Source organism: Sciurus vulgaris, assembly GCF_902686455.1.
Source record: "Sciurus vulgaris genome assembly, chromosome: 10".
In the NCBI taxonomy this organism is placed as follows: domain Eukaryota; kingdom Metazoa; phylum Chordata; class Mammalia; order Rodentia; family Sciuridae; genus Sciurus; species Sciurus vulgaris.
The window spans coordinates 77,752,758-77,776,086 of record NC_136470.1 but is presented as its reverse complement, the minus strand read 5'-3'; the positions used below and the strand labels follow the sequence as shown (position 1 = coordinate 77,776,086).

General features: G+C 41.6%; 1 protein-coding gene and 1 long non-coding RNA gene across 4 annotated transcripts in view; one reads left to right on the top strand and one right to left on the bottom strand.

Moving 5' to 3' along the window:
- Positions 1–7,863, bottom strand: part of SENP5 (SUMO specific peptidase 5) — a 42,416-nt gene extending 34,553 nt beyond the window's left edge. For 2 of the 3 annotated variants that reach the window (XM_079156205.1, XM_079156207.1), the window contains exon 1: positions 7,678–7,863. The gene's annotated coding sequence lies outside the window, so the exon portion shown is untranslated. The other variant, XM_079156206.1, reaches the window with a different exon arrangement.
- Positions 7,864–8,039: 176 nt separating this feature from the next.
- Positions 8,040–23,329, top strand: part of LOC306671087 — a 123,949-nt gene continuing 108,659 nt past the window's right edge. Inside the window, exons 1-2 of the long non-coding RNA XR_013766583.1 lie at positions 8,040–8,358; positions 10,817–10,865. This is a non-coding gene — a long non-coding RNA (uncharacterized lncRNA). The remainder of the gene's footprint in view (positions 8,359–10,816; positions 10,866–23,329) is intronic.

Genomic DNA, 23,329 nt, shown 5'->3' with positions numbered 1-23,329 from the left:
GAGGGCACCAAGAGAAAGAATGGAGGAAATGGAACTGAAAAGATGAGGAGAGGAAAGGTACTTTCCTGAATATACATGCCTTCTTGTAAAGTTCTGACTTTTCAGAACCATGTTAATGCTTCATATACTTAAACCTAACTGTAATTCAAATGAACAGCATAACCACACTGAAAGTAGAAGAATCAGCTAAAGAAACTTTGAAAAATATTTTGGCTGTAAGCTCCAGAACTAAAGACAAAAAGACTACATACAAATATTGTACACTAGTTGGCAAAACTGTATTTCAAATGAATAGCATAACCACACTGAAAGTAGAAGAATCAGCTACAGAAACTTTGAAAAATATTTTGGCGGTAAGCTCTAGAACTAAAGACAAAAAGACTACATACAAATACTGTACACTAGTTGGCAAACTCGCTATTCCACAGAAATATACCTTAATTCTGAAACCATCTATGTATTTATTTTGGGTGTGTGTATGGGAGAAAGTACTTCAGATCAAACCCAGGGTCTCAAGCATGCTAGGCAAGCACTCTATCACTGAGCTACACTCCCAGCCCTAAAAGCATCAGTATTTGAAAATTGAGTGAATAAACAAATATGTTGGCTACAATTAGAACTGAAGTTTTTGCTGTTGCAGAAGGAAAAACTACTGCAATAATGATGATGATAAAAGAAGTGACGATGAACCTATGGTGCTACCTTGAAATGTGAGGTAGCAGAATGAATACAGAGTGGTTAATAAACATACAGATATCAAAGTGTGCTTACTTATACATGCATATGTGTGTGCAAGTGTGTGTGAATATTTGAAAGAAAGAAATGGGGCAGAGAAAACACAAGATGAGCCTGGAATATCATTATGGTGCTGGAAAGGTACAAGCACTCGAAAATTAACAATGACATGTCAAAAAGACTTAAAGTCAACTTGAAGAGACTCACAATGACCAAGAAAACTTTCAACAACCACATGCATAATGACAGTGATGGTTTATAATAAATCAAATTAATATCCTTGATACAGTGATACAAGAAACTTGACTAAATAAACAAATAGGGAAAATGGGTAGCTCTTCCTTATTCAGAATTTCAAATTAGTCAGTATAGAAGAAATGATGGAAACAAGTTAAAATCTATAAGCTCTCGGGCTGGGGATATAGCTCAGTTCATAGAGTGCTTGCCTTGCAAGCACAGGGACCTGGGTTCGATCCCCAGCACTGAAAAAAAAAAAAAAAAAAATTTTCTATAAGCTCTCTAAGAAGTTAAGAGACTCAGGCAAGAATAATCAAAGAGTAAAATTAGAAAGTGAAATACAAGATACTTACTGAAAAGAGATATTTACATAGTCTCAACGTATCCCCCACAGATACTTTAAAGTACAAAGGGAAAAATAACTTTCAATGGAAAAATCTGCCAAACATCCCAGTAACCAGGTGATTAAAGTTAATATCACCAACAGAAGACATATGGACATTATGTGCCTCCTAAAGTCGCACTATATCACTCTTGTGGTATTCTTTTCAAAATGTGTAACCTAAAGTTATTCATGAGAAACAACAGACACTGACCAAAACTCTTCAAAGGTGTTGATTAAGGTAATAAAGACATTAGAAAATGTGGGTATAAGGACTAAAACTAAGGTTACAGGGCAATGCAATGTGTAATCCTAGATTGTGAGTCCTAAACTAGAAATGGAAATTAAGGGGACAACAGACAAAATTTGAATAAGGCTTATAGATCAATTAGCAGTATTATTCTAAAGACAATAGTTTTGATCATGCGCTGGTTACATACTATGACAGAAAAATTAGATGAGTCATATATGAAAATTTCATAACTTTTTACAAACACACACACACACACACACACACACACACACACACACACACACACACACACATTTGAAGTACTAAGGATTGAACCCAGAGGTGCTCCATCAACAAGCTACACCCCCAGCACCACTGCCCCTGCGCTTTTTTTTTTTTTTTTTTGGCAGTGCTGGGGTTAAACCCAGGGCCTTGTGCACACTGGGCAAGCACTCTACCACTAAGCTACATCCCTACTCCTTTTTATTTCTTATGTTGAGTCCTTTTTATTTCTTACACATAAAAGGCACGTAATTATGATTCCACGAAATTCTGCATAGTGGCTAATGTTACCAGAGCTGAACATGAACTTCAGATTCTGCCACCTCAGCATCCTGAGTCACTGGAATTACAGACATGTGCCAAAATGACCTGCATTGCAACTACTGGTTTTGAAAGTTTGAAGTTGTTTCAAAGTCCCAAGTTTTCTTAAAAAGCAAACACTGAAAATTGAGGAAATTTCCCAGACAGTACCAAAATACAACAGATAGAAAATGACAGACAAAAATGAGAAAATTAATGACCAGGTCAGTAGATCAAATATCCAAATAAGGCTGGGCAAGGTGGTGCATGCCTGTAATCCCAGTGGCTCGGGAGGCTGAGCCAGGAGGATTACAAGTTCAAAGTCAGCCTCAGCAACTCAGTGAAGCCCTAAGCAACCTAGCGAGATACTCTTTCTAAATAAAATATAAAAAAAAAAAAAAAGGGTTGGGGATGTAGCTTAGTGTTTGATTGTCCTGGATTCAATTCCCAGTACTAAACAAAAGAAAACTAAACCAAACCAAAACAAACCAAAACAAAACAAAAAAACAATCCCAATAAGAGTTTTGGAAAAATGTAGAATGAGCCAGCTGTGATGATGCATACCTATACTGCCAGTTACTCTAGAGGCTCAGGCAGAAAGATCCCAAGTCTGATGCCAACCTGGACAACTTAGCAAGGTCCTAAAGCAGTTTAGTAAGCTCCTGTCTCAAAAGACAGAGGATGAAGCTCAGAGGTAAAGCACCCCTGAGTTTAATCCCTACTACCAAAATATTTTTAAATTTTAAAAATAAAAGGGACAAGGTTCTAGGAATTAACTCAGGAAATAAAGCTAGAGTTTCTCACCTTTAGCTTATACACTTGCACGTTGTTCCTTTATGAAGCACTATACCTCACAACTATGCATGGTAACTGCCACTTCAAATAATAATCCTTCTCCACTTCAGAAAATTCACGTCTGCTAGCCCTATTAATATGTACTAGGAGAGGAATAAAAGGTCAGATCTGAAAATATTTTTCTTAAAAGGATCTTCACATAACTCCTTATATATTTTGTGTCACTTCAACCTCTACTTAAACAGTACATGAGGGCTGGGAGTACAGAGCTCTTGCCTACATGCAGAAGGCCCTGGGTTTGATCCCCAGCAGCACCAGGGTAGGGGTACTCAAACTGGTTGTGGTGGCACATGCCTGTAGTTCAGCACTTCAGAGGTGTGGGGAGGATGGCTTGAGTCCTACAGCTCGAGACCAGCCTGGGCAACATACTGAAACGATCTCAAAAATAAAATAAATAAAACCAGTTCTTTCTTAGTACATGATATGGCTAATCCTGAAACTTAAAAGGCTTTCTGGCAGGGCAGTGGCTTGTCCCTGTACTGCCAACAGTTCAGGAGGCTGAGGCTGACAGCAACTTGGAAAGACCCCATCTCAAAATTAAAAAATAAAACAGGACTGAGGATGTGACTCAGTGGTTAAGCACCTCTGGGTTCAATCCCTGGTACCAAAAAAAAAAAAAAAAAGGGGGGGGGGTCTTTCTGGCTCTCTCCACTGTTCCTTTAGGATTCAGCATTCTCAAGGCTATTAAGTAATTACCACCAGCTTTCCACCTTCTATACTTTTGTTATTCTTACTTCCCTTCTTTTTGTCATTCAAGGGCCAAAAAAAAAAAAAAAAAAAAAAAAAAATCTCCTACTATTTTAATGGCATTTTCAGGTTGGTACAGAATTATACATATATGCACAACCAATCCACCATGTTTAACATGACAATTTGTCAAAATCCTCCATACAACAACAAAAAAAGAGTATCACACACAAACACATAAAAGGTGCATAATTATGATTCCATGAAGTTCTGAATACTGGGAGGAAAGCATATTAAAAATCCTCATGAGGGCTGGGGTTGTGGTTCAGTGGTAGAGCACTTGCCTCACATGTGTGAGGTGCTGGGTTCAATCCTCAGAACCACATAAAATGAATGAATAAAATAAAGGTATTGTGTTCATCCACAACTTAAAAAACAAAATCCTCATGAAATTAGGAAAACTTACCTGGACTACATCTTAAAATTAATCTAATCGAACATGCTTTTGGTGCACTTATATCACCAATAACGCTACAAATGTAAAAATACATAAACATGGATTAAAATTTCAATTCAATAAATTGCGACTAACATGAAGGCACTGAGCTTTCAAAGAATTTGTAGTCTAGTAGGAAAGTCATTGCTGATGAATATTAACAATTGTAATACGTACAAAAAAGGTAAAATTCAGGGAGTTATGGAAATATCTGGTAAAAGGGTTAAGGGAAGACCTTTTGCAAGAAATTATGTTTTGGCTATGACAAAGAGTGAGAGGCAAAAGGAATAGATAACCAAATATTCCTGAGAGGGAACAAAGTATTCCAAGGAACTGAATGAAATTCAGTATCTCTTAAAAGAGAAACTAAGGAAGTAGAAAAAAAAAAAAAATGGTGCTATTTAAAATAAGCGTGGTATGAAGCCACTGAAGAAGGAGTACAAGATCTGGTTTATATTCTTGAAAAGATCACTCTAACTGCAGTATGCAGGATGGCTTAAGAGAAGCCACAAGGTAACCTGTTAGGAGGCTGTCACAGGTAAATGTAGGCATGGTGTGACAGCTGCTTGCATTAAGGGAAAAGTTGGGAGAATGTGGCAAAGTAAATGATCTTGAGATCTTTTCAGGACCCAGAAATGGCAGGACGTTGGGAAATCCTCTGGTGGGAGTAAGAGTCCTGACATGGGTAGACAGTGGTATGATTTATACGGAACGTAAATGGAGAAAGACTGGGGAGAGGTTACACTGGCTATGCCCTCATCTTTTGACATATTGAATGTGAGGTGACTCTAAGAAATCCAAATGGACACATATGGTTGAATATACAGTTTCAGCTGTAGTTAACAAATGTTCATAAGTCCATCAGACAGCACAGAGCCCACTTCTCAAACAGCTCCACAGGATGCTAGGCTAAAAAGTGAGTGGTCATGCACACCAGGAGTGAGGAGAGCTCAGAGGGAAAAAAAGGTCTACATACAGAGCTTTATGATAAGCCAGAAGAGAAAAAAATTGGTACTAGGGATTGAACCATCGAGGGTGTGCTCTAACATGAGCACACTGACCTACACCTCCAGCCCTATTTATTTATATATTTATTTATTTATTTTTGAGACAAGGTTTAACTTATCCAGGCTGGACAAGTTCTGATTTTCCTGTCTGCCTGCCTCAGCCTCCAGCATTGCTGGGATTGTAGGGGTGCACCACCATGCTTGTTGTAAAATACTTACATCAGAATTTTTGCATGGTTCTTGAAGGCTTAGCATAAAAGTCTACCAAAAAACAGATTTATATACTAATATAATTTTATGTAATTCTGCCAACCAACAAACCTAAGCAATGTTTGGTTAAAAATTTCAGTGTAATTTTTACTAGTCTCATCAAAATGTATTAAGGAGTTTTACTGGCTAGTAAACTACAAACACAGAATTCAACATAGTTACTACTTAAAATAACATTTTTCTCCTCTGTACTCAAAGCACTATGAAACTCGAAATAGGGCCAAGCACTATGGGTGTGCACTTGTAATCCTGGAGACTTGGGGGCTGAGGCAGGAGGACCTAGGTTGAGGCTAGGGTGGGCAACATAGTGAGACTATCTCAAAAAACAATCAATCAAACAAACAAAACATAGTGAAGTAGAATTTTTGATTCAAGCATGGTTAGTTGTTAAAGAAAAAAACTAAGGCAGCCAAGTATTGGACATCTTGCGGAGCCTGTTTATAAACTAAGAAATGTCAGCTACATCTGTCAGCCATGAACATCACCTGAGAAGCTATGTTTGTGTGTGTGTGTGTGTGTGTGTGCGTGTGGTGGTAGTGGGGGGATTGGAAATGGAACCTAGGGCACCTTGCATGCCAGGCAAGTGTACTACCACTGAGTTATAACCCCAGCCTCTGAGAACCTTTGTAAAAAATTCAGAGTTGGGGATGTAGCTCAGCAGGAGGGTGCTTCCCTAGGCATTCATGAAGTCCTGAGTTCCATTCCCACTAGCGAAATAAATAAATCAATAATACTAATGCCCATATAGCACATCCAACCTTCTGGAGTGTTTATTACATTTTTTGTGACAGGGTCTATTGCCATCCAGGCTGGCCTCCAACTCCTGGGCTCAAGCAATCCTCCCACTTTAGCTTCCGAAGCAGCTGTTTAAGAGTAGGTGAAACTCAAGTCTGAACTGATGCACTGACTGCATCACTTTCCCTTCTCCCCTAATACTTTTGTAGCCTGCGTCTATTACACTACAGTGGTGAATGTTCTCTCTCCACTAGAGAGAAAGGCAACTCCTCAAATTAATTTAGAATTGTAATACCCAGTCACTAAAGGATTCTAGTTCCTGAATTGACTCCACATCTTCATTGAACACGAAATGAACGTTTAAGAGGCAGAGTGGGGTGTCTTCAAATCTAGTTGCAGAGGATGCCTTCTAAAGGGGGCCAAGGTGTAAACAAAGGCCTTCCCAGCTTTTCTTCTGGTTAGCCTCCTGGGAAAGCTATCTTGAATAAAGAGCAAAACTGATTGAAGTCATCCTCTTCATATACCAATGTTTGATCAATAAGCACAAAACATCTGGGTGACCAGCAGGGGGTCTGGTTTGTTCCTGATGCTGCCCACATAAGGCATAGACTGCAGTTAGGGTCTGGCCGCTTAAGATCCTGGCACCCTTCTCCAGACCAAACTTAGTTATTCTGGACAAAAGGGAAAACACAAACAAAACAGAAAAACGCAATTGGGAGCTTACCATTAGTACCATTAAGTATCCTGGGTACTCTTCCAAGGAGTTTAACTGGATTCCCAAAACATTTCGTTCAATTCTCCTAATTTGTGAAGTATAAGAAACTCCACTTTCATCCTAAGAATCGAATTAAAGTCACTATGAAAGGGCAGGCGAGGCTTTCAACCCAGCTCTCCAAGTTCCAAACTCCCACAGTCTCTACAGCATCTCTCCTCCTCAGAGTGTCATACAGTGGAACGGAGGTTGAAACTGCCTTGCACAGATGGAACAGAAAAAGCGAGTCCAAGGGCCATACCCTTCCACTAGAAACGGGTCCCATGAACACGGGGGAAGAAACCGAGGCAGGAGGGAGGCAGAGCTGTCCGAACAAATGAAAACCCCTTGACTTCCAAGATGACAGGAGCTGGGGGCTCCTGACCGCAGTCTTCCTCTCAAAGTCTTCCCTACCTTCAGGGAGAGCGGCCGGGAACGCTAGCTTTCTCGCTGCGTGCGTCAACAGCTTGGGCTGGAGAGAAAGAAGGGAAGGCAGAGGTCCCTCGAGACGAGCTCCTTCCCCGTCCCTAGAAGACACTATGCAGGGGAAGAAACTGCTGCCCGCAGCTCGAGGCGGGGCGCGGGTGGGGGAGTTTAGCGCTCAAGGCCTCTGGCCGGGGCGCTGAGCTGGCGCGCCGCGGCGCGGGGAATGGCCGGTCAGGCGATCGATCGGTCATTCGGCGGAGGGCCGCCCGCGCTCCCGCTTACCTGCGTCCCTTGCTCCTCTCACCTGCCCCGCCAAGGGCCCAGACGCTCTAGCACCCGAGACTGCGGCCTCGCCTCCGCCAGCCTTAGGGGAATCACCGCCAGGGAGGAGCTGCTGGCCTGCTCCCTGCAGCCACGGCTGCCGAGCTTCTCCAGAGACGCTACCGCGCCGCCGGCGCTCACTTAGCGCGTCACCTCCTCCGGTGCCCTTCCGCCTGCAGCCCCGCCCGCCCCGCGTGCAGGGGGCGGGGAAAGCGGGCGCTGGCGTGTGGGCGTGGCCGCTCCGCTGGGGCTGCTTAACTGTCTCCAGCTCTGTTATCCTAGATTTGTGAAAATTGTGACTGAGAAATTGCAGAGGCGTTAGGAATTGCGTTTGAGACATAGCTTCGGCCCCGTCTCAGGTTTTCACCCCTGAAAGGAATAAATCACACCACAACCTGGATATCACCCTGCCCTTGATCTCTTCCCGCATTACCAAAAGCAAAAAGCCATGTTCCTGCTTTGGACTGCACTTCTTGGGGACTCGCCCAGGCCTTTTCTCTCGGATTTGCACGCTGATTTTACCTTTGGTATTGCAATTTGCCTCTTTATGTATACCCCACCCTGCCCAGACAGTGAATGCTTTCCAATGAGGACAGAGGCTGGTCTCATCATAGTCACGGCTCCAGCGACTGGCCTACACAGGTACTTAGGAAATCTGTGCTGTAAAATTGCTAGTCTTTTTCTTAAAGAAAGTGACTTCAGCCTTCCGTGCTGAAGGATTATTCATTCAATAAACTTTTTCTGGTACTGGGGATTGAACCCAGGGCATCCCACATACTAGGCAGGTGCTCTACCACTGAGTTATATCCTCCTATCTCCAGCTCATCAATTTGAATATGAACATATACTAGTGTTTCTCTTACAGGACCTCAGGCTAACTCTCAGGAAAGAGAATAAATAATAATTCAATTGTTTCTGGCTCACTGGGATGTTGTGCATCAGAAAAATCTGAAAAAGGCAAAACTACAAGGCGAACAAGACTCTCCTGGGACTGCTGCTCCAGCAGAGGGGAGACTCAGCACTGGCTGAGAAAGGGTCTAGCAGGCTTTCCAAAGAACATTGCTAGTTGTATTCCTCTGAAAGGGTTATACAGGTGGGTTAGAGTTTAGGAAAGTTAATTGATTTTTTTCAAAAGGTGTTTTTCTTTTCTTGCAGGAGCAATTTAACCTTGAGGAAGGCAGGGTTAGACAGTCTTTCTGATGCCAAATATTATATCTCTCGTATTGTTTCCACACCTGTTTAAATACCTCTGTCTTGTGATAATGATGAGTTCCTATAGCTATTAGGAGAATACATAGGTGGAGATTGGAAGAAGGCTCAATCATGGCAAGTAATATATGTGGAGGGTATTGGGCATTTTCTGTTTCCCTGACTCCTCAACAATTTTATCCTTTAGGTTGGTTTTCCCTGGAGAGTTGTGGTGAGTGTATCAAGACTTTAATGACACATGTGGTTTCTGATGCCCATAAGACTATTTGAGAATGTGTGAGAGTGAGACCAGAGATGATACTGGTGTTAGTACAGAAGAACTGAGGTGCAAACTTCATGGATCAGCATAGTCTTTTTTCTGGCAATGGAGTCATGTCTCTGTTGAATCCAATTTCCTGGTGGAAAATGAGCTGCCAATCAAAGGGGAAGTCTATTCTTATATGGGTTACACTGAAAGGTGACAACTAATGAGCATGTCAGTTTGGATACTCAGGAATTTGGGATCTGTCTTATTGGGTGAGATGGGGGGTCTGGGGTCACTGGTCAGTATCTGGGATTTATCTTTACTGGGCCAGATGGAGGGTCTGGGGTCAGCTGTCAGTGTCTGGAAAGGATTTGTTTTGGGAAGAATCAAGGCTTTGACCTCTACCCAGTGACTTGTTCCAGACTTGATGAATATCTCCTCCCCAGGGCCTGTCTTGTCACTGGGAAAGAATGTATTGGGAAAGGATCAATGTTATCAATGAATTGCCTTCTTCCTCATTCCCTTTCCCCAGGCCAGACTCCTATTTTGGGGTTTGTAATTTTCCATATCTATCATTCCAGACTCTGAAAGGGGTATAATGAATTGGGGACATCAATATCACATTTGGCTGCTTTCTGCTGAGAGTGGGCAATGTAGGGGTGGGTCCTCCTTTCAGAATCCAGGAAGTGAATGTGGGGGAGGGTATGCAGAGGGGGATACGTGGGAGAAGTTTTGAGACCGATGCGAGCAATGTCAGTTCTCTTTATGTGGCCTCATAAGATCAAGCAGTGAGTAGCAGGAGGAGAAATGATTTAAGATGTTTCCCAGCAGTTGGGACTGAGCTGGTCACTTTATTAAGAAACTATAAAACTAAAAATAGGGAAAAGAAAAGATATTTTTATACATAAAGATTAACTGGTTTTACAGGTTAGGGAAACAATTGTAGCATATAAAATGAAGACTAATTAGCTTACTAGTGTGAGGAGAATAATTTTAGTGTGAAAGGTACTGAAAGGAAAATGCGACACAGACGAGCAATGCAGAAACCAGGCAAGGAGATCCACACACAGAAAGTTTTATTTTCCAGTCAGGGTCTGACAAAGGCCATCCCTCAGGAAAAGTGAGAGAGTCAGGAAAAACTTAGCTCTGGGGTATTTTATGGGGTCGTTTGGACGGCTTGCATAAGGTTGCATGACCCTGTATGAGCTGCTTGTGTAAGAACTTATGATGGGCTAACAGGACATGTAAGGAATTGTTCCAGTGGTGGTTAATGAGAGGTGGGAAGGGGAAGTTACATCTTAACCCTTGTTTTCTCTGTAAGTACCTCTCTAGGGCAGGAAAGCAACTTATGGTAAGAGTTTAAAATGAGTGCATAGATCCTAAGCCTTGGACCTAACATTCCTCCCTTCTTTGTTTTATGTTGGGCAGGGATGTGGGTGGAGATTGCTCTTCTAGCTACTTCCAGCTGGAGTGGGGCGTAGTCTCAAGATGTTAGGGGTGTGGGAGGTCATTAGGATGCTGGCCTGGATTTGAATCGGGAGGCAGTGGCAATGTTTAGAGGTGCTCATCATCTTTGGATAAATGCTGGTATTCCCCAAGGATTATCTGGTTGACACTTTGATTAATGAAGATTTTGATTTTTTCCAGAATGACTTCCTGAAGGCACCTGAAGAGACAGGAGACTAAGAGAGTCAAGGTTAGTATGGCAGTCAGTGGGCCTAAGAGAGGGAATACCCAGGACAGGAGGGGGTCCCAAGGGATGAGGAGAAAGGGGGAAAGATTAGGCATGGAGCCCTTTTGTTGGATTTTTGTGGTCAGATCTTATAAGGTTTGTATATTTTGTTCAATTTTCCCAGATTGGTTGATATCTGAATAATATATAAGGTAAGTTGAAGGGAGAGCATAACCAGTATGCAGGGTCTTATAGTGGAGGAGTTAATGAAAGTATTTAGGGATTGTGAGCATAAGAAATAGGTGCCCAGTGAGCTACAGTAGTAGGTAGTAGAGTCAAGGGTGATGTTTATGGAGCATGGGAATTGAAGAGTGGTGTTTTGAGTAGTATATTGTGAGTTGTGCCAGCATGGTCCAGTTATCCCTAAAGTGTGGACAGGTACATTTTGGGAGAGCTTTCATGGGTTTGGTAAGCAGTTGTTGTGGGAAATTGAGATATGGGAGAGCATAATTGCTATGATTGAGACTTGGTTTAGTGGGGCACATGTAAAACAGTCTTTTTTATATAAAGAGTCATTGACAACTTGGTGAAGGAGATTAAGAGAGAATTCAATGAGTTGTGTCCAGGATAATTTGGGTTGAGGGGACGATTGTTGGGAAAGGTGGGAGGATGTGTCCTTGATCACATTAATAACATTATCTAAGGAAGTTTCTTGTTTATAGATTTTTGTAATCAGAATAGAACCGTGTGAAATATCTGTTTCATAGTTGATGTTAATAGATCCTTCAACTCCTTGTTCCCATTTTGGGTCCCAAGGATATGGTATCCTGCAGGTGAGATATGGTTTGGTTTGTTGTCCCAACCATTGATAACTTTATGTAAGTTTAGATAATTGGCCTCCTGGTTTTCCATATTTGAGGTTAGTATGGTGATAATTACATGACCAGGATGAACATCCCTTCCAATAATTTTCTATGCATGAGCCTGTGTTTTCAGATTTTAGGCAGAGGTAAAATTGGTCATAATTATATGCTCTTACACTGTATCTTTTCCAGTCTGGGCAGTTATCCTTACATGCTTCAGAGAAGTCAAATGTAAGGATGATGGTTTGTGTGCAGCCTGAGGTTGGACAAGGAATGGATGTGAGTAGACATGGAGGATCAAAGTCTGTGACACAAATTTTAAACTGCCAGGTATTTTTGATCCCTGGTGAATGGGATATTCCAAGAGGGAATCAGGTTAAATTGAAAAGAAGAGGGATGATGGGGAGTATCTTTGTGTTGTAAGAAAGGAGTGGGAGATAAGTAGGAAGTGTGGGTATAAGTATATTTCATGTGGAGTGAAGTCAGAAAAGGATCCTTGGAGATGGAGATCCTGTACTATTGAGAGTAGATTGAAGGAATGGAGTTAGGAAGAGTCAAGAGACAGTTTTTCTTGTAAGATTTGGAGAAACCTATAATATTGGGAAAGGGTGATAATTTCACTCATTGGGTGGGATGGTTCTCTCCTGGAGTGTGGTTGTTGGTCTTGGAATCCTCAGGAATTGAAGGGAGGTCTGCAGTGGTGGTTCATGGGAATGGGAGATGTCAAGGGGTTTCTTTAGAAGATCACGGAGCCTGAGGAGGGCCCCAAGAAGGATCTTTATCCAGTCTAGGTATAATTTGAGGGATAGTTTGGTGAGAGAAGTTTTTAAAGTATGGTTGGTGTGTTCTACCTTTCCAGATGATTATGGATGGTAGGGAATGTGGAATTGCCAGGAGACATTGAAGGCTTTGGCTACTAGCTGTGAAATATGAGAGGTAAACTCAAGACCATTGTCAGACTGAAGAGATGTAGGGAGGCCAAATCAAGGAATTATGTGTGTAATAAGGGCAGTGGCTACTGTGGAAGCATGCTTGTTGTTGGTTTCAACCCATCCCATGAAAGTGTCAGCAAGGACTAGAAAATATCTATGTTGCTTTACAGGAGGCATGTAAGTAAAGTCCAATTGCCAATTGGAACCTGGGAGATGTTTCCTCACCTGATGCAATGGGAAAGCAGGGGGTCAGAGGTTAGAGGTAGGATTGTTTTTTTAACATATGTTGCAGGAGGAGGAAAGGTTAGAAAGGAATTGAGAGTCTTCAGGAGAAAGTTTGAGTTGGGAAGAAATCAAGTGCCATAGAGAGGCAGTATTTGGGTGGAAGAGCTTGTGGAGGTAAGTATCTGTTGGGTTGTTGACTTTGTGTTAAGTGAAGGATGTTGTGGTGAGAGAATTGTAGGAGGGGAAAGTAGAGGAAGGAGATGGGGATGTTTGGGAGCCTGCTGGAGGGCAGCTGTTCTAGCTTCAAAGTCTGTCTTGTTGCCTGTTGAGACAAAGAAGGAGTCAGTTTGGTGAGACTTACAGTGAGAGATGCCAAGGGCAGTGGGGAGGTGTGAGACTTGGAGCATGTAAGGAAAAAAAAAATGCTCAGCTTGGGACCTGTGGCGATGCTAACCGCCATTGCGCACTCCCACCAAACTGCCGCCAGCTCGCTCGTCTCAGTTGCCATTCACCAATAGCTCCCAGAAAAATGCGGACACAGGCCTCGCGCAAGAGACTTTATTATGCAGGCGACTAACATGTCTGCTCCAGGGTGAAAAGAAAGGAAAAAAGAGAAGATGGCGTGTGCGCTTCTCCCAGATATTGAAATCTCCCGGGCTGGAAGGAACCAGTAGCGGAGGAGAATACTTGCAAGCTGACTGGTGAACCAATAGCTATCTAGCATGTTAGGACGTAACATGGGAAGCAGGAGAATGGTGGCAGCGTAAGCCAGAAATTTCTGTAATGTAAGAGGTGGGCAGAGTGCAGATTGACAGGTGGTTGGGAGATGGAGTATCAGCTTTATATTACAGAGCACATCTGTGATGTAGGTGGCATTGACAATAGAGGTGCCCTTAGTGGTGAGGAATCCATGTTCTTTCCAGATAGTGAGAGAGGAGTATATGGAAGGCATATTTGGAGTTGGTATACATGTTGAGGGAGGAGCCCTTGGCTAAAGTGAAAACTTCGTGAGAGCAATAAGTTCAGCCTGCTGATTGGATGTGTTGTTGGGAAGCGAGGAGCCCTCTATAATTGATGTCATGAAAACTATGGCATATCCTGCTAGGTGGGTTCCTTCATGTAAGAAGGAAGAGCCTTCAGTGAACCATGTATGAGGTGCTTGGGGGCAAGGGTCCTTCATGTATGTGAATGGGATGTGGAAGAAGCTCTTCCAGAGTTTTGATACAAGAGTGAAAGGGAAGAGGAGCCTGAGGGACAGGAAGAAGTGTAGCAGGGTTCAATGGGGAGCCGGTGAGAAAGGTGAGACTGGTGTCTTCTATTTAAGACACCTGCAGGGACAGGATGTGGCAAGGGGGTAGGCAATGTAGTCCCTTGTAGGTAAGACACTCTTTAAGGTGGTATGGGATTAGGATTGTCAATGGGGTCCCAAAGGTAAACTTTTTGGATTCATTGATTAGTAAAAAGCCAGCAGCTAGCGTCCACAGGCATGGGACCCAGACTTTAGTGGCAAAAGTTGGGGCAAAAGTTGGTTCCAGCATGTGTTCTAAAACTCCAAGTGTGAATCCTTGTTTTTCACTTACATAAAGTAGAAAGGGGCATGAGAGATCAGGCAAATGAAGGGCAGGTGTGTTAAGGAGGAATTGCTGGAGCTTAGTAAATTGTGTGGTGATGGGTTGCAATTCCTATTGAACCCTGGGCTGTGTCATATAGGGGGTTGGCTAGTATGGAATAGTTGGGGATCCAGGCACAGAGGAATACTGCCATTTCTAAGAAAGAATTTCTTTCTTAGCAGAGGGAATTGATCGGTTGGTGCTAAGGCCCTTCCTATCAACAGTAATGGCCTTATGAGTTGGTGTTAAGAGGAGGCCTAAATAAGTGACTATTGCTAAGGACAATTGGACCTTGGAGGGAGACACTCTATAGCCACAGGAGGATAAGAAATTAAGAAGCTTGCAAGTGTTTTCATAACCGTCCCCATAAGAGGGACTACAGAGGAGGAAATCATCAATATACTGCAAAACCATACGCTTGTTAAAATATAGTGAGGCTAGATCCCTGGCTAAAACCTGTCCAAAGAGGTGGGGACTGTCTCAGAATCCTTGTGGGAGAACAGTTCAGGTCAGTGGAGAAGATGTATGGGAGTGAGGATCTGACCATGTAAAGGCAAAGATATTTTAAGAATTGGGATGCAGGGGAATGGAGACGAATGCATCTTTTAAGTCAAGTACTGTGAAGTGAGTGGTGCCTGAGGGGATGGTGTATAAGAGGGTGTAGGGATTGGTGACTATGAGGTGAATGGGTATAATGACCAAATTAATGAGGTGAAGGTCTTGAACCAAGCAATAGAAGTCATTTTTTTTAACATTAAAATTGGAGTATTATATGGGGAATTGGTGGGTCTAACAAAGCCATTTTTAAGAGACCTTGGACATTGGGCAACAAACTCAGGAGTTTTTGTTGGGAAAGTGGATGTTGGGGTTGTGCTGGGAAGTGGCAGGGGTCCTTGAGGAGGGAAGAGGCAAGTGGGGGTTAGAGAAGAGGAACTTGTAGTGAGGGTTAGGATTAGAGGGGCCACAGGTGAGTCTGGAAGAAAGCCCATGCTGGAGGCAAAGGAAATTGTAGCTCCCAATTTGAAAAGGATATTCCTACCCATAAGGGGAATGGGCATTTTGGAGTCACTAGAGAGGAGTGGGTAAAAATTAAGGACCCAAAGGTGCAAATAAGAGCAGGTGTCTATAAAGGTTGTGAAGGTTTGCCTTCTACCCTGACAATAGAGAATGTTGAATGAGAAGTAGGCCCCCAATATTCTGTAAGGACTGGGTATGTGGCCCTGGTATCTAAAAGGAAAGAGGCCTACCTGTAACTCGGACAGTTACCCAGAATTCTTGTTGAGTGATGGCAGTGGTCGGGTGTGGGGATCCTGGGCCTTGTCAGTCTTCTGTAGCCAGTCCTAATACTTGGAATGAAGGGATAAGGGGGCTGGATGGCCTGGAGCCACTATGTGTTTGAGGACAATCAACAGTCCAGTGTCCCTCCTGTTGGCACTTAGGACAAGGGCCTGGGAGTCAGTGAGGCTTGGGACATGCCCAGGCCCAGTGACCCATCTGACCACACTTAAAACAAGATCCTGGTGGTCCAAATGGACCTTTTTTTGGACCAGAGGAAACTAGGACTTGTGCAGGAACTGTATAGATGGCTTGAGTAAGCATTTGGCATTTTTGCTTGTGAGCCTTTTCATCTCTTCCATTATATACCTTGAAGGCCACAACTAGAACCTCAGCGTGGGGAGTTAGGGGTCCCCTTTCTAGATGTTAAAGTTTTTCCCTAATGTCAGGAAAGCTTTGGGAGAAAAAGTAGGTCATTAGGAATTGTCTTCAATCTGGGGTCTCAGGATCTAAACTGGTGTATTGTAATAAAGTCTGAGTTAGGCAATCAAGGAATGCTGAAGGGTTCTCATTTTTGTCTTGGGCAGTCTCTTGGAGTTTATCATAATTATTGACCTTAGGGGCTGCTTTCCTTAGTCCCACCATAGGGCAGGCAATAAAGTGATCTCTGTTGATGCCCCCAGGCAAATTGTAATTCCTACTGGGGTCATGGTCAGGACTGCCTCAGTGCTGATTGGCCATGATGATGTACTTCATTGGCATAGACTCTAGCCTGTTGCCAGACTCGCCTGCATTCCTCAGATAAAAGAGTGTTGGATAAGATCATGTGGATATCATGGAAGGCCAGGTCATAATATTGGGTTAAGTATTGGAACTCTTCTTTGATGTAGGTTGTGGGATTGGTGGTATAGGACCCAAGCCACTTCTCTAGTTGGAAGAGATTGGACAAGGAGAAAGGCACATGAACTCTGACTATGCCATCCACTCCGGCCACATCATGCAGAGGGAACATGGAGGCCGGTGACTGATGACCACTGGTGATCAAGTAGTAGGGGGAGAAAAAGGTGGAGGAGGAGGAGGAGGCAGGGCAAGAGGGGTGGAGGGCATGGCTTGGTGGTTCTAGGAGGCAGTGGCAGCAGCTGTGGCAGTGGAGACAGCAGCCAGCAGGGCAGAGGCTGACAGAGTCACTGAGGGAAGGCAGGGCTGAGGCCACAGCAGGATCAGTGGGGGAAAGTAGAGCAGCCGCGGGAGCAATCTGATAAGTTGGAGACTCGTCAGCAGGGTCAAATGAGGAAGAGTCTGAAGTAGGAATTTCAGCTTTAGGTGGAATAGGTACCGGTTTAGTAAAAGCTAGGAGGATTTGAGAGGGAAAGCAGGAGTTACAAAGGGAAGGTTTAGAATGCAAAGAAGAAAAAGCCTGAATGTAAGGGATCTCCTTCCATTTCGCTGAGTTCCCGCAGAGGTAAAAAGATCCCTAAGAATGTTGGGATCTAGGGTGCCACTAAGTGACCATTTTGAGTCATTATCTAGAGTGTATAATTTGATTACATAAATGGACAAGCGTTTTTGGTTTGAGGTGTGTGGTGAGGCAGAGGGACTCTAACTAAGAGGCAACCCAAGGGGGGTATGGGTGGGGATTGAGAGTGAGCTGCCCATTGCAAGAGAGAATCCAATGAATATAGAGGCAGGGTGTCCCTCGGCTCCTAGAGAATCACCTGAGTGAAGAACAAGTTATCTAGGGGGTCTTCACCACCACTAAATAAGCATCGAGGCTAAGCCTATAGGAGTGCCTGGGTGCCCAGTGCTGGGGCTTTTGTAGATGTAGAAATGTAGAGAGAACCCAGGACCAAGAGTAGGTCTTGCAAGAGGAAGTCCTTTCAGGAAAGAGTACCCCATCAGCCTGGAGCTCTCACCCAACAATCAGTATATGACTTCAGCCGTAGTTGCGGGAACCATGGCTGGGGGTTCCCCTGACCCACGGAGAACCTTGGGTGTGACGGATGCTCAACAGTCACTTCCCAGGTCTCGCAGGTCATTTAACCAAAAGCTGGGGGAGGAATAACTTGCTGAATGAGGTCAGTGTTGGGATGTGGAGGAGAGTGCTCAGTGAGATGGAAGCCTGGTCTCTGAAGAGGATTGGATCTGGTCCCAGGGAAGCTCGAACCCTTACAGCAAAGGGAGTAGCAGGCTGCCACTGGGGGGCCTGGGTCCCGGGGCCTCTCAAACCCTTAGAGTACGGGAAGCAAGCAGGCTGGGGAACCCAAATCGAGTCATGGCACCAAACTGAAAGGAAAATGCAAACACAGACGAGCAACGCAGAAACCAGGCAAGGAGATCCACACATAGAAAGTTTTATTTTCCAGTCAGGGTCTGACAAAGGCCATCCCTCAGGAAAAGTGAGAGAATCAGGAAAAACTTAGCTCTGGGGTATTTTATGGGATCGTTTGGACGGCTTGCATAAGGTTGCATGAGCTTTTATGAGCTGCTTGTGTAAGAACTTATGCTGGGCTAAGAGGACATGTAAGAGATTGTTCCAGTGGTGGTTAATGAGAGGTGGGAAGGGGAAGTTACATCTTAATTCTTGTTTTCTCTGTTAGTACCCCTCTAGGGCAGGAAAGCAACTTATGGTAAGAGTTTAAAATGACTGCATAGATGCTAAGCCTTGGACCTCATAGGTACAGATTAACTAATTTGTTAGTATTAGGAAAATGATTTTGTCATGTAATGTAGCTAAGAACTCTATTCTTAGTTAATGCCCAATCAGATTTAGGGTGCTTTTCCCAGGATTTCAGGGGTCCATTTCCTTTGGAACATAGCAAGTATGTTTAACCTTGGAAACATACTTTCATGGTGGTTTAGTTGTCTTCATCCTGCTTGACAGATAATGCAAAACAAGAACAGAAATACAATTAGCAGTATAGTTATAGCCAGTAACCCAGCTATGTGCCTAGAAAAGTACTAAAAAGTTAAAATGGCCTTACAACCAAAAGTGTTATGCAAGTTTAATGCAATTCCTATTAAAATCCCAATGATAGTCTTCATAGAACAAGAAAAAGTAATCATGAAATTCATTTGGAAAAATAAGAGACCCAGAATAGCCAAAGCATCTTTCATAAGAAAAGTGAAGCAGGAGGCATCACAATACCAGACCTCAAACTATACTACAGAGCTATTGTAATAAAAACAGCATGGTATTGGCACCAAAACAGACATGTAGACTAATGGTACAGAATAGAAGACACAGAGACAACTCACATAAATAGTAATCTCATCCTAGACAAAGGTGCTAAAAACATTTACTGTATAAAAGATAGCCTATTCAACAAATGGTGCTGGGAAAAATGGAAAGCCACACATAACAAAATGAAATTAAACTTTTATCTCTCACCCTGCATGAAATTCAACTCAAAGTGGATCAAAGACTTAGGTACTAGAACAGAAACTGTGTGCCTACGAGAAGAAAAAGTAGCCCGGATCTTCACCATGTTGGTGTAGTATCTAACTTCCTTAATAAGACCCCTAAAGAATAAGAAGTAAAAAGAATCAATAAATGGGATGAATTCAAACTAAAAACTTCTTCTCATCAAAGGAAACTAAAATGTGAAGAGAGAGCCTACATATTGGGAGAAAATCTTTAACTCATGCACCTCAAATAAAGCATTAATCTCTAGGGTATATAAAGAAGTCAAAAAGTTAACACACACACACACACACACACACACACACACACACACAAAATAACCCAATCAATAAATAGGCTAGGGAACTGCACAGACACTTCATAGAAGAAATACAGTTGATCAACAAATATATGAAAAATGTTCTACATCTCTAGCAGTTAGAGAAATGCAAATCAAAACTAAGATTTTATCTCACTCCAATCAGTGTGTCAATTACCAAGAATACAAGCAACAATACATGTTGACCAGAATGTGGGGACAAAGGTACACCTCATACATTGCTGGCAGGAATGCAAATTGGTACAACCGTTATGGAAAGCAGTATGGAGATTCCTCAGAAAACTTGGAATGGAACCACCATTTGACCCAGCTATGGCACTCCTCAGTTTATACCCAAAGGACTTAAAATTGGCATACTACTTTGATATAGCCACATCAATGTTTATAGAAGCTCAATTCCCAATAGGTAAACTATAGAACCAATCCTGGTGTCCTTTAACAGATGAATGGATAAAGAAAATATCACACACACACACACACACACACACACACACACACACACACACACTGAAATATTACTCTGCTTTTAAGAAGAATGAAATTCTGGCATTTGCAGGTAAATAGGTGGAGTTAGAAAATATCAGGCTAAGTGAAATAAGCCAAATCCAAAAATCCAAAGGCAGAATGTTTTCACTTATATGCAAATGCTAATTCAAAATGGGTGGGGGTGGGGCACTATGGAAGAATAGTTACTTTAGGTAGAGGGGAGTGAAGGGAGCAGAAGGGACACGGGGGTAGGAAGGATAGTAGAGTGAAACAGACATTATTACCTCATGTACATGTATGACTGCATGACTGATGTGATCCTACAATATGTATAATGAGAAAAATGAGAAATTATACTCCATTTATGTACAATTTATCAAAATGCATAAATGCATTCTACTGCCATGTATAACTAATTAGAACAAATAAGAAAATTAATAATAAAAGTATTTAAAGGGGCAAAGGAAATAAATTTCTTCAGCTAAACTGCCCCAAATCTTTTTATTATCAAAAGTAGGTATTTTGGCATTAACCATGGCCAGAATCTGAGATTGTAATTTTAACACATCCAAAGAAGCATTATGAAAAAAATCAAGTCCTATTAGGTGATTGTGTACACTTTGCTATTGAATCTCAGTGTCATTATATGAAATTCTAGTAACACAAAAGTGAGTAATATTATAATGGCCCTGGAATCTCTGAGTCACTGTAAATCTTGTACCTGTTCTCATAGCCAAATAATAGAATCTTAGTTGTTGAATTTTGTTCAAATTTGCCTGATCAATATGTATTTGAGTTTGCCAGATTTCAGTAAAATTCAGAGGTGATTATCCCAGTTAAGATAACAATGCCAGCTATTAGCATCAGATAAAATGTTTAGCGCTTTTACAGGGAACCAGGTAGGTACTGGCCTTTTGGAAATCATAACAATTTGTCCTCGACTCTGCAATATAATCTGATTGACACATTATTATAACATACAGTTCAACATATATTTAACATAATATATGCTTTGTGAGGCATTATATTGTCCAGACAATAAAACATAGGGGTTTAATACACATGCTGTGGGACAGAATTCCTTATGAAAGGAAACATTAAGATGGGTAACATTTTTAAACTTATATTGAAAATCAGTGTTCCAGATTTGAAAGGGCTCCTGAATCAGATTTATTTTCCATATTTCAGGTGGTTTTGGAGCCATTTAACTTTGTCTTACCATTTCTAATCAGATTACATATAAATAGCATTCTTTCAACTGGTTTTGCAGGATGACAGATGCCAGGGAATCCAATTAATTTTGTAAAGTCAATACCAAATTGATGATCTGCTGAATATTTGCAATAACTTGTGATGGCTATTTTTCTAGTGAATACATGTTACTAATTCTACTGCTCTTGTGTTAATCCTGGTGGATGTTTTTAGCTCTATAAGTAGGGGAATAATTTGAGGGACTCTCCTATATTTGGTGTGTGGTATTATTGGAATGGGTAGGCTTTGGTTGTGGGGTAAAATGTCGCTTTGAGGAATAAGGAAAATTAAGGTAGAGGCCACTTTAATTTTGGTAGGCAGGGACAAATACGAGCCTCACAAAGGAAGAAATTCTCAGGTTTTGGGTGGCATCAGGACTGTGGGACTGACATAAGTGTAGGTCTTAAGTTTAATTTAAAATAACTATTGTTTTTCTTTTTAAATGTCCAGGTATGGCTGTATTTTGGTTATAACTGTTTCTGTTAGGTGTTTACAATCAAACTGGTCAAATTTATCTTGTTTCTATCTGCTGTTAAGAGTCAGCTGAGTTCCTGGTGTTACTCTTGGGGAACTTGAGAGCAGCTTCTTAGCTCTTTAGTGCCATCTGATTGCTAGGATGGGTTAGGATTTCCTTGATGACATGACTTCCCTTGGAAGCATCAAGGATGTCTCTCTTCTCTAATGACCTGCCTCTGCAACAGGTGCACTGATTGACTTTTCTCCAGTGGTCTCATTAATCTCCCTTATTGGGAGATCATGTGGCCCAGATTCACAAAGCTCCTTAGAGAAGTCCCCTTGTTCTCTGTGTTTAGGCTGACTCAGAGGCCAAGAGTCAAATATTGGTTTCTTTGGTCTTTTATTTTAGCCTTGATCTTTAAGCCTTGGTCTTAAATATCCTGCAAGCTGTCTCACCTGCCTCAAAGTAAGAGTACTGGACTTTAACTTCAATGTCTCTAACCTTACAGTCATTTACCCCTTTTTTAAATGGGGGCCTCTATTAGTACAGGAAATTAGCCTTATATCCTATCTGTTCTGTAGGTGATGGCTTATTATCTCAAATTAACCTATGTTGTTTGTTCCTTAAGCAGTACCTCTACAAAACATTAGCAGGGAACAGTTATACAGTTTACAATGAAAATACAAAATGAAATTAACAAGAGTAAAAACATGTTTAGTTGGTGTAAATAGCTATTTTGAAATTTGACTGAATTATACATTAAATCCCCTGTTTGAGATCAAAGTAATCTTTACAACAAAAATCAATCTTTAGAAAACAACTTTAAATTAGTTGGAGTTTGGCCTACTTTGGAGCAATTTTAACATGCAGTAAGGTGGGAGGAAAAGCCTTATCTCAGGTGAGGCGGGGCTCTTGACAAATCTTAGGTAATTTGTTGTAGTTCTGCAGGTGATCTTTGCCCCTTTTTTAAATGTCATTTTACAAAGTTTATGTATATTGTTTCCTGAGTCTATATGAACATTAGCTAACACAATATGACATTTAAAACATGAATCAAAGAAAGGCTGAGAGTTTTTAACTTTCCTTTTGTGTGGAAAAGTGTCAAAATACTTTCATGTTTCACAATATTAAACTTTAAACAAATCAGGCTCTCACTAACTTTTAGAAATACATTTACATTTCTAGCCCAGTTTCAAAAGTAACGTAAGATTTAGGTTCAGTTACAGATCATTAAATGATATAAATAAATCCCCAATTAAATTTGCTATTCTTTTAAGTATACAATTACCATTATAGACAACTTTAGTTTGGAGAGCAAAAGCTTGATAAAAATGTTCTTTTAAATCTGCTTTAAAGACTTATATACCTGGAAGATATGAACACATTTAGTATGCTATACTGATGTTTTTATATTAACCAAGTTTAGCTTTTAAGGAAAAATTTAGATTCTGTAATGTAGTCTAATACTCGACAGACGTGTTTATTGGGGTCTCAAAAATAACAGTTGTTGCTGTGTAACTAGTGCTGTATAGATCCTATTAAAGAATAAAACTTAACAGACACAATTTTTAGAGTACATTGATGTTTTTGTGAAATCCTTGTCAGTTTAACATATACATTAAGCCTTGGTTTTTATATCAGTACATTAA